The sequence below is a fragment of the Oncorhynchus kisutch genome, linkage group LG5 (genome assembly GCF_002021735.2).
Source record: "Oncorhynchus kisutch isolate 150728-3 linkage group LG5, Okis_V2, whole genome shotgun sequence".
Taxonomy (NCBI): domain Eukaryota; kingdom Metazoa; phylum Chordata; class Actinopteri; order Salmoniformes; family Salmonidae; genus Oncorhynchus; species Oncorhynchus kisutch.
The window spans coordinates 20,300,795-20,317,561 of NC_034178.2; positions in this window are offsets into that span (position 1 = coordinate 20,300,795).

Here is a 16,767-nt window from a genome sequence, read left to right on the forward strand (position 1 = left end):
CAGCATGGAACTAGACTATAGTAACATCATGGTACAAGACTATAGTAACAGCATGGAACTAGACTATAGTAACTATAGTAACAGCATGGAACTAGACTATAGTAACAGCATGGAACTCAACTACAGTAACAGCATGGACTAGACTATAGTAACAGCATGGAACTAGACTATAGTAACAGCATGGAACTCAACTACAGTAACAGCATGGAACTAGACTATAGTAACAGCATGGAACTAGACTATAGTACCATAGAACTAGACTTAGTAACATCATGGTACTAGACTATAGTAACATCCTGGAACTAGACTATAGTAACTACAGTAACAGCATGGAACTAGACTATAGTAACAGCATGGAACTAGACTATGGTAACAGCATGGAACTAGACTATAGTAACAGCATGGACTAGACTATAGTAACAGCATGGAACTAGACTATAGTAACAGCATGGAACTAGACTATAGTAACAGCATGGAACTAGACTATAGTAACAGCATGGAACTAGACTATAGTAACAGCGTGGAATTAGACTTATAGTAACAGCGTGGAACTAGACTATAGTAACAGCGTGGAACTAGACTATAGTAACAGCATGGAACTAGACTATAGTACCATAGAACTAGACTATAGTAACATCATGGTACTAGACTATAGTAACAACTGGAACTAGACTATGTAACTACAGTAACAGCATGGAACTAGACTATAGTAACAGCATGGAACTAGACTATAGGTAACAGCATGGAACTAGACTATAGTAACAGCATGGAACTAGACTATAGTAACAGCATGGAACTAGACTATAGTAACAGCATGGAACTAGACTATAGTAACAGCATGGAACTAGACTATAGTAACAGCATGGAACTAGACTATAGTAACAGCGTGGAATTAGACTATAGTAACAGCGTGGAACTAGACTATAGTAACAGCGTGGAACTAAACGAAAGTGACAGCATGGAACTAAACTATAGTAACATCATGGTACAAGACTATAGTAACAACTTGGAACTAGACTATAGTAACTATAGTAACAGCATGGAACTAGACAATAGCAGATGCATGGAACTAGACTATAGTAACATCATGGAACTAGACTATAGTAACAGCATGGAACTAGACTATAGTAAACTATAGTAACAGCATGGAACTAGACTATAGTAACAGCATGGAACTAACTACAGTAACAGCATGGAACTAGACTATAGTAACAGCATGGAACTAGACTATAGTAACAGCATGGAACAACTACAGTAACAGCATGGAACTAGACTATAGTAACAGCATGGAACTAGACTATAGTAACAGCATGGAACTAGACTATAGTAACAGCATGGAACTAGACTATAGTAACAGCATGGAACTAGACTATAGTAACAGCATGGAACTAGACAATAGCATGCATGGAACTAGACTATAGTAACAGCATGGAATTAGACTATAGTAACAGCATGGAACTAGACTATAGTAACAGCATGGAACTAGACTATAGTAACAGCATGGAACTAGACTATAGTAACAGCATGGTACTAGACTATAGTAACAACTTGGAACTAGACTATAGTAACTATAGTAACAGCATGGAACTAGACTATAGTAACAGCATGGAACTAGACTATAGTAACAGCGTGGAACTAAACGATAGTAACAGCATGGAACTAGACTATAGTAACATCATGGTACTAGACTATAGTAACAACTTGGAACTAGACTATAGTAACTATAGTAACAGCATGGAACTAGACTATAGTACCATAGAACTAGACTATAGTAACATCATGGAATTAGAATATAGTAACAGCATGGAACTAGACTATAGTAACAGCATGGAACTAGACTATAGTAACAGCATGGAATTAGACTATAGTAACAGCATGGAACTAGACTATAGTAACAGCATGGAACTAGACTATAGTAACAGCATGGAACTAAACTATAGTAACAGCATGGAACTAGACGATAGTAACAGCATGGAACTAGACTATAGTAACATCATGGAACAGACTATAGTAACAACTTGGAACTAGACTATAGTAACTATAGTAACAGCATGGAACTAGACTATAGTAACAGCATGGAACTAGACTATAGTAACAGCATGGAACTAGACTATAGTAACAGCATGGAACTAGACTATAGTAACAGCATGGAACTAGACTATAGTAACAGCATGGAACTAGACTATAGTAACAGCATGGAACTAGACTATAGTAACAGCATGGAACTAGACTATAGTAACAGCATGGAACTAGACTATAGTAACAGCATGGAACTAACTATAGTAACAGCATGGAACTAGACTATAGTAACAGCATGGAACTAGACTATAGTAACAGCATGGAACTAGACTAAAGTAGAGCATGGAACTAGACTATAGTAACAGCATGGAACTAGACTATAGTAACAGCATGGAACTAGACTATCGTAACAAAATAGAACTAGAATATAGTAACAGCATGGAACTAGACTATAGTAACAGCAGGAACTAGACTATAGTAACTGCGTGGAACTATAACGATAGTAACAGCATGGAACTAAACGATAGTAACAGCATGGAACTAGACTATAGTAACATCATGGTACAAGACTATAGTAACAACTTGGAACTAGTCTATAGTAACTATAGTAACATCATGGAACTAGACTATAGTAACAGCATGGAACTACTAGACTATAGTAACATCATGGTACTAGACTATTGTAACAACTTGGAATTAGACTATAGTAACTATAGTAACAGCATGGAACTCAACTACAGTAACAGCATGGAACTAGACTATAGTAACAGCATGGAACTAGACTATAGTAACAGCATGGAACTAGACAAAAGCAGATGCATGGCACTAGACTATAGTAACAGCATGGAACTAGACTATAGTAACAGCATGGAACTAGACGATAGTAACAGCATGGAACTAAACGATAGTAACAGCATGGAACTAGACTATAGTAACATCATGGTACAAGACTATAGTAACATCTTGGAACTAGACTATAGTAACTATAGTAACAGCATGGAACTAGACTATAGTAACAGCATGGAACTAGACTATAGTAACAGCATGGAACTAGACTATAGTAACAGCATGGAACTAGACTATAGTAACAGCATGGAACTAGACTATAGTAACAGCATGGAACTAGACTATAGTAACAGCATGGAACTAGACTATAGTAACAGCATGGAACTAGACTATAGTAACAGCATGGAACTAGACTATAGTAACAGCATGGAACTAGACTATAGTAACAGTATGGAACTAGACTATAGTAACAGCATGGAACTAGAGTATAGTAACAGCATGGAACTAGTCTATAGTAACAGCATGGAACTAGACTATAGTAACAGCATGGAACTAGACTATAGTAACAGCATGAACTAGTCTATACTAACAGCATGGACTAGACTACCAGTAAACAGCATGGAACTAGACTATAGAACAAGCCATGGATTTAGGAATATGTAGTAACATCATGGAACTAGACATTAGTAACAGCATGGAACTAGACTAATAGTAACAGCATGGAACTCAACTACAGTAACAGCATGGAACTACCACTATAGTAACAGCATGGAACTAGACTATAGTAACAGCATGGAACTAAGACAAAAGCAGATGCATGGAACTAGACTATAGTAACACATGGAACTAGACTATAGTAACAGCATGGAAACTAGTCTATACTAACAGCATGGAACTAGACTATACTAACAGCATGGAACTAGACTATCGTAACAACATAGAACTAGATATAGTAACAGCATGGAACTAGACTATAGTAACAGCCATGGAACTAGACTATAGTACCATAGAACTAGACTATAGTAACATCATGGAATTAGAATATAGTAACAGCATGGAACTAACTATAGTAACAGCATGGAATTAGACTATAGTAACAGCATGGAACTAGACTATGGTAACAGCATGGAACTAGACTATAGTAAACAGCATGGAATTAGACTATAGTAACAGCATGGAACTAGACTATAGTAACAGCATGGAACTAGACTATAGTAACTGCGTGGAACTAAACGATAGTAACAGCATGGAACTAAACGATAGTAACAGCATGGAACTAGACTATAGTAACATCATGGTACAAGACTATAGTAACAACTTGGAACTAGTCTATAGTAACTATAGTAACATCATGGAACTAGACTATAGTAACAGCATGGAACTAGACTATAGTAACATCATGGTACTAGACTATTGTAACAACTTGGAATTAGACTATAGTAACTATAGTAACAGCATGGAACTCAACTACAGTAACAGCATGGAACTAGACTATAGTAACAGCATGGAACTAGACTATAGTAACAGCATGGAACTAGACAAAAGCAGATGCATGCACTAGACTATAGTAACAGCATGGAACTAGACTATAGTAACAGCGTGGAACTAGACGATAGTAACAGCATGGAACTAAACGATAGTAACAGCATGGAACTAGACTATAGTAACATCATGGTACAAGACTATAGTAACATCTTGGAACTAGACTATAGTAACTATAGTAACAGCATGGAACTAGACTATAGTAACAGCATGGAACTAGACTATAGTAACAGCATGGAACTAGACTATAGTAACAGCATGGAACCAGCCTATAGTAACAGCATGGAATTATACTATAGTAACAGCATGGAACTAGACAATAGTAACAGTATGGAACTAGACTATAGTAACAGCATGGAACTAGACTATAGTAACAGCATGGAATTAGACTATAGTAACAGCATGGAACTAGACAATAGTAACAGTATGGAACTAGACTATAGTAACAGCATGGAACTAGACTATAGTAACAGCATGGAACTAGTCTATACTAACAGCATGGAACTAGACTACAGTAACAGCATGGAACTAGACTATAGTAACAGCATGGAATTAGAATATAGTAACAGCATGGAACTAGACAATAGTAACAGCATGGAACTAGGCTATAGTAACAGCATGGAACTCAACTACAGTAACAGCATGGAACTACACTATAGTAACAGCATGGAACTAGACTATAGTAACAGCATGGAACTAGACAAAAGCAGATGCATGGAACTAGACTATAGTAACAGCATGGAACTAGACTATAGTAACAGCATGGAACTAGTCTATACTAACAGCATGGAACTAGACTATACTAACAGCATGGAACTAGACTATCGTAACAACATAGAACTAGAATATAGTAACAGCATGGAACTAGACTATAGTAACAGCATGGAACTAGACTATAGTACCATAGAACTAGACTATAGTAACATCATGGAATTAGAATATAGTAACAGCATGGAACTAGACTATAGTAACAGCATGGAATTAGACTATAGTAACAGCATGGAACTAGACTATGGTAACAGCATGGAACTAGACTATAGTAACTGCGTGGAACTAAACGATAGTAACAGCATGGAACTAAACGATAGTAACAGCATGGAACTAGACTATAGTAACATCATGGTACAAGACTATAGTAACAACTTGGAACTAGACTATAGTAACTATAGTAACATCATGGAACTAGACTATAGTAACAGCATGGAACTAGACTATAGTAACATCATGGTACTAGACTATTGTAACAACTTGGAATTACACTATAGTAACTATAGTAACAGCATGGAACTAGACTATAGTAACAGCATGGAACTCAACTACAGTAACAGCATGGAACTAGACTATAGTAACAGCATGGAACTAGACTATAGTAACAGCATGGAACTAGACTATAGTAACAGCATGGAACTCAACTACAGTAACAGCATGGAACTAGACTATAGTAACAGCATGGAACTAGACTATAGTAACAGCATGGAACTAGACTATAGTAACAGCATGGAACTAGACTATAGTAACAGCATGGAGCTAGACTATAGTAACAGCATGGAACTAGACTATAGTAACAGCATGGAACTAGACTATAGTAACAGCATGGAACTAGACTATAGTAACAGCAGGGTACTCGACTACAGTAACAGCATGGAACTAGACAATAGTAACAGCATGGAACTAGACTATAGGAACAGCATGGTACTAGACAAAAGCAGATGCATGGAACTAGACTATAGTAACAGCAATGGAACTAGACTATAGTAACAGCAATGGAACTAGACTATAGTAACAGCATGGAAGTAGACTATACTAACAGCATGGAAGTAGACGATAGTAACAGCATGGAACTAGACGATAGTAAAAGCATGTAACTATACGATAGTAACAGCATGGAACTAGACTATAGTAACATCATGGTACAAGACTATAGTAACAACTTGGAACTAGACTATAGTAACTATAGTAACAGCATGGAACTAGACTATAGTAACAGCATGGAACTAGACTATAGTAACAGCATGGAACTAGACTATAGTAACAGCATGGAACTAGACTATAGTAACAGCAGGGTACTCGACTACAGTAACAGCATGGAACTAGACAATAGTAACAGCATGGAACTAGACTATAGGAACAGCATGGTACTAGACAAAAGCAGATGCATGGAACTAGACTATAGTAACAGCAATGGAACTAGACTATAGTAACAGCAATGGAACTAGACTATAGTAACAGCATGGAAGTAGACTATACTAACAGCATGGAAGTAGACGATAGTAACAGCATGGAACTGGACGATAGTAAAAGCATGTAACTATACGATAGTAACAGCATGGAACTAGACTATAGTAACATCATGGTACAAGACTATAGTAACAACTTGGAACTAGACTATAGTAACTATAGTAACAGCATGGAACTAGACTATAGTAACAGCATGGAACTAGACTATAGTAACAGCATGGAACTAGACTATAGTAACAGCATGGAACTAGACTATAGTAACAGCATGGAACTAGACTATAGTACCATAGAACTAGACTATAGTAACATCATGGTAATAGACTATAGTAACAACTTGGAACTAGACTATAGTAAATATACTATAGTAAAAACTAGACTATAGTAAATATACTATAGTAAAAACTAGACTATAGTAACAGCATGGAATTAGACTATAGTAACAGCATGGAACTAGACTATAGTAACAGCATGGAACTAGACTATAGTAACTGCGTGGAACTAAACGATAGTAACAGCATGGAACTAAACGATAGTAACAGCATGGAACTAGACTATAGTAACATCATGGTACAAGACTATAGTAACAACTTGGAACTAGACTATAGTAACTATAGTAACATCATGGAACTAGACTATAGTAACAGCATGGAACTAGACAATAGTAACAGTATGGAACTAGACTATAGTAACAGCATGGAACTAGACTATAGTAACAGCATGGAATTAGACTATAGTAACAGCATGGAACTAGACTATAGTAACAGCATGGAATTAGAATATAGTAACAGCATGGAACTAGACAATAGTAACAGCATGGAACTAGACTATAGTAACAGCATGGAACTCAACTACAGTAACAGCATGGAACTACACTATAGTAACAGCATGGAACTAGACTATAGTAACAGCATGGAACTAGACAAAAGCAGATGCATGGAACTAGACTATAGTAACAGCATGGAACTAGACTATAGTAACAGCATGGAACTAGTCTATACTAACAGCATGGAACTAGACTATACTAACAGCATGGAACTAGACTATCGTAACAACATAGAACTAGAATATAGTAACAGCATGGAACTAGACTATAGTAACAGCATGGAACTAGACTATAGTAACTGCGTGGAACTAAACGATAGTAACAGCATGGAACTAAACGATAGTAACAGCATGGAACTAGACTATAGTAACATCATGGTACAAGACTATAGTAACAACTTGGAACTAGTCTATAGTAACTATAGTAACATCATGGAACTAGACTATAGTAACAGCATGGAACTAGACTATAGTAACATCATGGTACTAGACTATTGTAACAACTTGGAATTAGACTATAGTAACTATAGTAACAGCATGGAACTCAACTACAGTAACAGCATGGAACTAGACTATAGTAACAGCATGGAACTAGACTATAGTAACAGCATGGAACTAGACAAAAGCAGATGCATGGCACTAGACTATAGTAACAGCATGGAACTAGACTATAGTAACAGCGTGGAACTAGACGATAGTAACAGCATGGAACTAAACGATAGTAACAGCATGGAACTAGACTATAGTAACATCATGGTACAAGACTATAGTAACATCTTGGAACTAGACTATAGTAACTATAGTAACAGCATGGAACTAGACTATAGTAACAGCATGGAACTAGACTATAGTAACAGCATGGAACTAGACTATAGTAACAGCATGGAACCAGCCTATAGTAACAGCATGGAATTATACTATAGTAACAGCATGGAACTAGACAATAGTAACAGTATGGAACTAGACTATAGTAACAGCATGGAACTAGACTATAGTAACAGCATGGAATTAGACTATAGTAACAGCATGGAACTAGACAATAGTAACAGTATGGAACTAGACTATAGTAACAGCATGGAACTAGACTATAGTAACAGCATGGAACTAGTCTATACTAACAGCATGGAACTAGACTACAGTAACAGCATGGAACTAGACTATAGTAACAGCATGGAATTAGAATATAGTAACAGCATGGAACTAGACATTAGTAACAGCATGGAACTAGACTATAGTAACAGCATGGAACTCAACTACAGTAACAGCATGGAACTACACTATAGTAACAGCATGGAACTAGACTATAGTAACAGCATGGAACTAGACAAAAGCAGATGCATGGAACTAGACTATAGTAACAGCATGGAACTAGACTATAGTAACAGCATGGAACTAGTCTATACTAACAGCATGGAACTAGACTATACTAACAGCATGGAACTAGACTATCGTAACAACATAGAACTAGAATATAGTAACAGCATGGAACTAGACTATAGTAACAGCATGGAACTAGACTATAGTACCATAGAACTAGACTATAGTAACATCATGGAATTAGAATATAGTAACAGCATGGAACTAGACTATAGTAACAGCATGGAATTAGACTATAGTAACAGCATGGAACTAGACTATGGTAACAGCATGGAACTAGACTATAGTAACAGCATGGAATTAGACTATAGTAACAGCATGGAACTAGACTATAGTAACAGCATGGAACTAGACTATAGTAACTGCGTGGAACTAAACGATAGTAACAGCATGGAACTAAACGATAGTAACAGCATGGAACTAGACTATAGTAACATCATGGTACAAGACTATAGTAACAACTTGGAACTAGTCTATAGTAACTATAGTAACATCATGGAACTAGACTATAGTAACAGCATGGAACTAGACTATAGTAACATCATGGTACTAGACTATTGTAACAACTTGGAATTAGACTATAGTAACTATAGTAACAGCATGGAACTCAACTACAGTAACAGCATGGAACTAGACTATAGTAACAGCATGGAACTAGACTATAGTAACAGCATGGAACTAGACAAAAGCAGATGCATGGCACTAGACTATAGTAACAGCATGGAACTAGACTATAGTAACAGCGTGGAACTAGACGATAGTAACAGCATGGAACTAAACGATAGTAACAGCATGGAACTAGACTATAGTAACATCATGGTACAAGACTATAGTAACATCTTGGAACTAGACTATAGTAACTATAGTAACAGCATGGAACTAGACTATAGTAACAGCATGGAACTAGACTATAGTAACAGCATGGAACTAGACTATAGTAACAGCATGGAACCAGCCTATAGTAACAGCATGGAATTATACTATAGTAACAGCATGGAACTAGACAATAGTAACAGTATGGAACTAGACTATAGTAACAGCATGGAACTAGACTATAGTAACAGCATGGAATTAGACTATAGTAACAGCATGGAACTAGACAATAGTAACAGTATGGAACTAGACTATAGTAACAGCATGGAACTAGACTATAGTAACAGCATGGAACTAGTCTATACTAACAGCATGGAACTAGACTACAGTAACAGCATGGAACTAGACTATAGTAACAGCATGGAATTAGAATATAGTAACAGCATGGAACTAGACAATAGTAACAGCATGGAACTAGGCTATAGTAACAGCATGGAACTCAACTACAGTAACAGCATGGAACTACACTATAGTAACAGCATGGAACTAGACTATAGTAACAGCATGGAACTAGACAAAAGCAGATGCATGGAACTAGACTATAGTAACAGCATGGAACTAGACTATAGTAACAGCATGGAACTAGTCTATACTAACAGCATGGAACTAGACTATACTAACAGCATGGAACTAGACTATCGTAACAACATAGAACTAGAATATAGTAACAGCATGGAACTAGACTATAGTAACAGCATGGAACTAGACTATAGTACCATAGAACTAGACTATAGTAACATCATGGAATTAGAATATAGTAACAGCATGGAACTAGACTATAGTAACAGCATGGAATTAGACTATAGTAACAGCATGGAACTAGACTATGGTAACAGCATGGAACTAGACTATAGTAACTGCGTGGAACTAAACGATAGTAACAGCATGGAACTAAACGATAGTAACAGCATGGAACTAGACTATAGTAACATCATGGTACAAGACTATAGTAACAACTTGGAACTAGACTATAGTAACTATAGTAACAGCATGGAACTAGACTATAGTAACAGCATGGAACTAGACTATAGTAACAGCATGGAACTAGACTATAGTAACAGCATGGAACTCAACTACAGTAACAGCATGGAACTAGACTATAGTAACAGCATGGAACTAGACTATAGTAACAGCATGGAACTAGACTATAGTAACAGCATGGAACTAGACTATAGTAACAGCATGGAGCTAGACTATAGTAACAGCATGGAACTAGACTATAGTAACAGCATGGAACTAGACTATAGTAACAGCATGGAACTAGACTATAGTAACAGCAGGGTACTCGACTACAGTAACAGCATGGAACTAGACAATAGTAACAGCATGGAACTAGACTATAGGAACAGCATGGTACTAGACAAAAGCAGATGCATGGAACTAGACTATAGTAACAGCAATGGAACTAGACTATAGTAACAGCAATGGAACTAGACTATAGTAACAGCATGGAAGTAGACTATACTAACAGCATGGAAGTAGACGATAGTAACAGCATGGAACTAGACGATAGTAAAAGCATGTAACTATACGATAGTAACAGCATGGAACTAGACTATAGTAACATCATGGTACAAGACTATAGTAACAACTTGGAACTAGACTATAGTAACTATAGTAACAGCATGGAACTAGACTATAGTAACAGCATGGAACTAGACTATAGTAACAGCATGGAACTAGACTATAGTAACAGCATGGAACTAGACTATAGTAACAGCAGGGTACTCGACTACAGTAACAGCATGGAACTAGACAATAGTAACAGCATGGAACTAGACTATAGGAACAGCATGGTACTAGACAAAAGCAGATGCATGGAACTAGACTATAGTAACAGCAATGGAACTAGACTATAGTAACAGCAATGGAACTAGACTATAGTAACAGCATGGAAGTAGACTATACTAACAGCATGGAAGTAGACGATAGTAACAGCATGGAACTGGACGATAGTAAAAGCATGTAACTATACGATAGTAACAGCATGGAACTAGACTATAGTAACATCATGGTACAAGACTATAGTAACAACTTGGAACTAGACTATAGTAACTATAGTAACAGCATGGAACTAGACTATAGTAACAGCATGGAACTAGACTATAGTAACAGCATGGAACTAGACTATAGTAACAGCATGGAACTAGACTATAGTAACAGCATGGAACTAGACTATAGTACCATAGAACTAGACTATAGTAACATCATGGTAATAGACTATAGTAACAACTTGGAACTAGACTATAGTAAATATACTATAGTAAAAACTAGACTATAGTAAATATACTATAGTAAAAACTAGACTATAGTAACAGCATGGAACTAGACTATAGTAACATCATGGTACAAGACTATAGTAACAACTTGGAACTAGACTATAGTAACTATAGTAACAGCATGGAACTAGACAATAGTAACAGCGTGGAACTAGACGATAGTAACAGCGTGGAACTAGACGATAGTAACAGCATGGAACTAGACTATAGTAACATCATGGTACAAGACTATAGTAACAACTTGGAACTAGACTATAGTAACTATAGTAACAGCATGGAACTAGACTATAGTAACAGCATGGAACTAGACTATAGTAACAGCATGGAACTAGACTATAGTAACAGCATGGAACTAGACTATAGTACCATAGAACTAGACTATAGTAACATCATGGTACTAGACTATAGTAACAACCTGGAACTAGACTGTAGTAACTACAGTAACAGGATGGAACTAGACTATAGTAACAGCATGGAACTAGACTATAGTAACAGCATGGAACTAGACTATGGTAACAGCATGGAACTAAACGATAGTAACAGCATGGAACTAGACTATAGTAACATCATGGTACAAGACTATAGTAACAACTTGGAACTAGACTATAGTAACTATAGTAACATCATGGAACTAGACTATAATAACAGCATGGAACTAGACTATAGTAACATCATGGTACTAGACTATTGTAACAACTTGGAATTACACTATAGTAACTATAGTAACAGCATGGAACTAGACTATAGTAACAGCATGGAACTCAACTACAGTAACAGCATGGAACTAGACTATAGTAACAGCATGGAACTAGACTATAGTAACAGCATGGAACTAGACTATAGTAACAGCATGGAGCTAGACTATAGTAACAGCATGGAACTAGACTATAGTAACAGCATGGAACTAGACTATAGTAACAGCATGGAACTAGACTATAGTAACAGCAGGGTACTCGACTACAGTAACAGCATGGAACTAGACAATAGTAACAGCATGGAACTAGACTATAGGAACAGCATGGTACTAGACAAAAGCAGATGCATGGAACTAGACTATAGTAACAGCAATGGAACTAGACTATAGTAACAGCATGGAAGTAGACTATACTAACAGCATGGAAGTAGACGATAGTAACAGCATGGAACTAGACGATAGTAACAGCATGGAACTAGACGATAGTAACAGCATGGAACTATACGATAGTAACAGCATGGAACTAGACTATAGTAACATCATGGTACAAGACTATAGTAACAACTTGGAACTAGACTATAGTAACTATAGTAACAGCATGGAACTAGACTATAGTAACAGCATGGAACTAGACTATAGTAACAGCATGGAACTAGACTATAGTAACAGCATGGAACTAGACTATAGTAACAGCATGGAACTAGACTATAGTAACAGCATGGAACTAGACTATAGTAACAGCATGGAACTAGACTATAGTACCATAGAACTAGACTATAGTAACATCATGGTAATAGACTATAGTAACAACTTGGAACTAGACTATAGTAAATATACTATAGTAAAAACTAGACTATAGTAAATATACTATAGTAAAAGCTAGACTATAGTAACAGCATGGAACTAGACTATAGTAACAGCATGGAACTAGACTATAGTAACAGCATGGAACTAGACAATAGTAACAGCGTGGAACTAGACGATAGTAACAGCGTGGAACTAGACGATAGTAACAGCATGGAACTAGACTATAGTAACATCATGGTACAAGACTATAGTAACAACTTGGAACTAGACTATAGTAACTATAGTAACAGCATGGAACTAGACTATAGTAACAGCATGGAACTAGACTATAGTAACAGCATGGAACTAGACTATAGTAACAGCATGGAACTAGACTATAGTAACAGCATGGAACTAGACTATAGTACCATAGAACTAGACTATAGTAACATCATGGTACTAGACTATAGTAACAACCTGGAACTAGACTATAGTAACAGCATGGAACTAGACTATAGTAACAGCATGGAACTAGACTATAGTAACAGCATGGAACTAGACTATAGTAACAGCATGGAACTAGACTATAGTAACAGCATGGAACTAGACTATAGTAACAGCATGGAACTAGACTATAGTAACAGCATGGAACTAGACTATAGTAACAGCATGGAACTAGACTATAGTAACAGCATGGAACTAGACTATAGTAACAGCATGGAACTAGACTATAGTAACAGCATGGAACTAGACTATAGTAACAGCATGGAACTAGACTATAGTAACAGCATGGAACTAGACTATAGTAACAGCGTGGAACTAGACTATAGTAACAGCGTGGAACTAAACGATAGTAACAGCATGGAACTAAACGATAGTAACAGCATGGAACTAGACTATAGTAACATCATGGTACAAGACTATAGTAACAACTTGGAACTAGACTATAGTAACTATAGTAACAGCATGGAACTAGACTATAGTAACAGCATGGAACTAGACTATAGTAACAGCATGGAACTAGACTATAGTAACAGCATGGAACTAGACTATAGTAACAGCATGGAACTAGACTATAGTAACAGCATGGAACTAGACAAAAGCAGATGCATGGAACTAGACTATAGTAACAGCATGGAACTAGACTATAGTAACATCATGGTACTAGACTATTGTAACAACTTGGAATTAGACTACAGTAACTATAGTAACAGCATGGAACTAGACTATAGTAACAGCATGGAACTAGACTATAGTAACATCATGGTACAAGACTATAGTAACAACTTGGAACTAGACTATAGTAACAGCATGGAACTAGACTATAGTAACCGCATGGAACTAGACTATAGTAACAGCATGGAACTAGACTATAGTAACAGCATGGAACTAGACTATAGTAACAGCATGGAACTAGACTATAGTAACAGCATGGAACTAGACAAAAGCAGATGCATGGAACTAGACTATAGTAACAGCATGGAACTAGACTATAGTAACATCATGGTACTAGACTATTGTAACAACTTGGAATTAGACTACAGTAACTATAGTAACAGCATGGAACTAGACTATAGTAACAGCATGGAACTCAACTACAGTAACAGCATGGAACTAGACTATAGTAACAGCATGGAACTAGACTATAGTAACAGCATGGAACTCAACTACAGTAACAGCATGGAACTAGACTATAGTAACAGCATGGAACTAGACTATAGTAACAGCATGAAACTAGACTATAGTAACAGCATGGAACTAGACTATAGTAACATCATGGAACTAGACTATAGTAACAGCATGGAACTAGACTATAGTAACAGCATGGAACTAGACAAAAGCAGATGCATGGAACTAGACTATAGTAACAGCGTGGAACTAAACGATAGTAACAGCATGGAACTAAACGATAGTAACAGCATGGAACTAGACTATAGTAACATCATGGTACAAATTGACCTGGCCTATTTGAATTGGTCCATGTGTGCAACTTGGTGCATAATCTAGGGGAACAACATCACACTGCTGCACATGCACGCCTCCAACTCAATCATCAAGTTTGCAGATGACACTACAGTGGTAGGCTTGATTACCAACAACGACGAAATGGCCTACAGGGAGGAGGTAAGGGCCCTCGGAGTGTGGTGTCAGGAAAATAACCTCACACTCAATGTCAACAAAACAAAGGAGATGATCGTGGACTTCAGGAAACAGCAGAGGGAGCACCCCCCTATCCACATCGATGGGACAGTAGTGGAGAGGGTAGTAAGTTTTAAGTTCCTCGGCGTACACATCACAGACAAACTGAATTGGTCCACACACACAGACAGCATTGTGAAGAAGGCGCAGCAGTGCCTCTTCATCCTCAGGAGTCTGAAGAAATTCGGATTGTCACCAGAAGCACTCAAACTTTTACAGAAGCACAATCGAGAGCATCCTGTCATGCTGTATCACCGCCTGGTACGGCAACTGCTCCGCCCACAACCGTAAGGCTCTCCAAAGGGTAGTAAGGTCTGCACAACGCATCACCGGGGGAAAGCTACCTGCCCTCCAGGACACCTACACCACCCATTGTCCAGCCACTTTAATAATGGAAAAATTGATGTAAAAAAATGTTTACTCGTTGGTTATTACTGCATTGACGGAACTAGAAGCACAAGCATTTCGCTGCACTCGCATCCGCTAACTATGTGTATGTGACAAATAAAATTGTATTTTATTTATAGGACTTGTTTTGTACCTGTTTCCTCCAGCATCTTCACAAGTTCCTTTGCTGTTGTTCTGGGATTGATTTGCACTTTTCACACCAAAGTACGTTCATCTCTATGAGGCAGAACGCGTCTCCTTCCTGAGTGGTATGACGGCTGTGTGGTCCCATGGTGTTTATTTGTGTACTATTGTTTGTACAGGTGAACGTGGTACCTTAAGGCATTTGGAATTTGCTCCCAAGGATGAGCCAGACTTGTGGAGGTCTACAATTTTTCTGAGGCCTTGGCTGATTTCTTTTGATTTTCCCATGATGTCAAGCAAAGAGGCACTGAGTCTGAAGGTAGGCCTTGAAATACATCATTAGGTACACCTCCAATTGACTCAAATTATGTCAATTAGCCTATCAGAAGTTTCCAAACCCATGACATTTTCTGTAATTTTTCAAGCTGTTTAAAAGCACAGTCAACTTAGTGTATGTAAACGTCTGACCCACTGGAATTGTCATATAGTGAATTATAAGTGAAATAATCTGTCTGTAAACAATTCTTGGAATTTGTTGACAAGAAATTTGTGGAGTGGTTGAAAAATTTGATTTAATGACTCCAACCTTAGTGTATGTAAACTTCCGACTTCAACTGTATC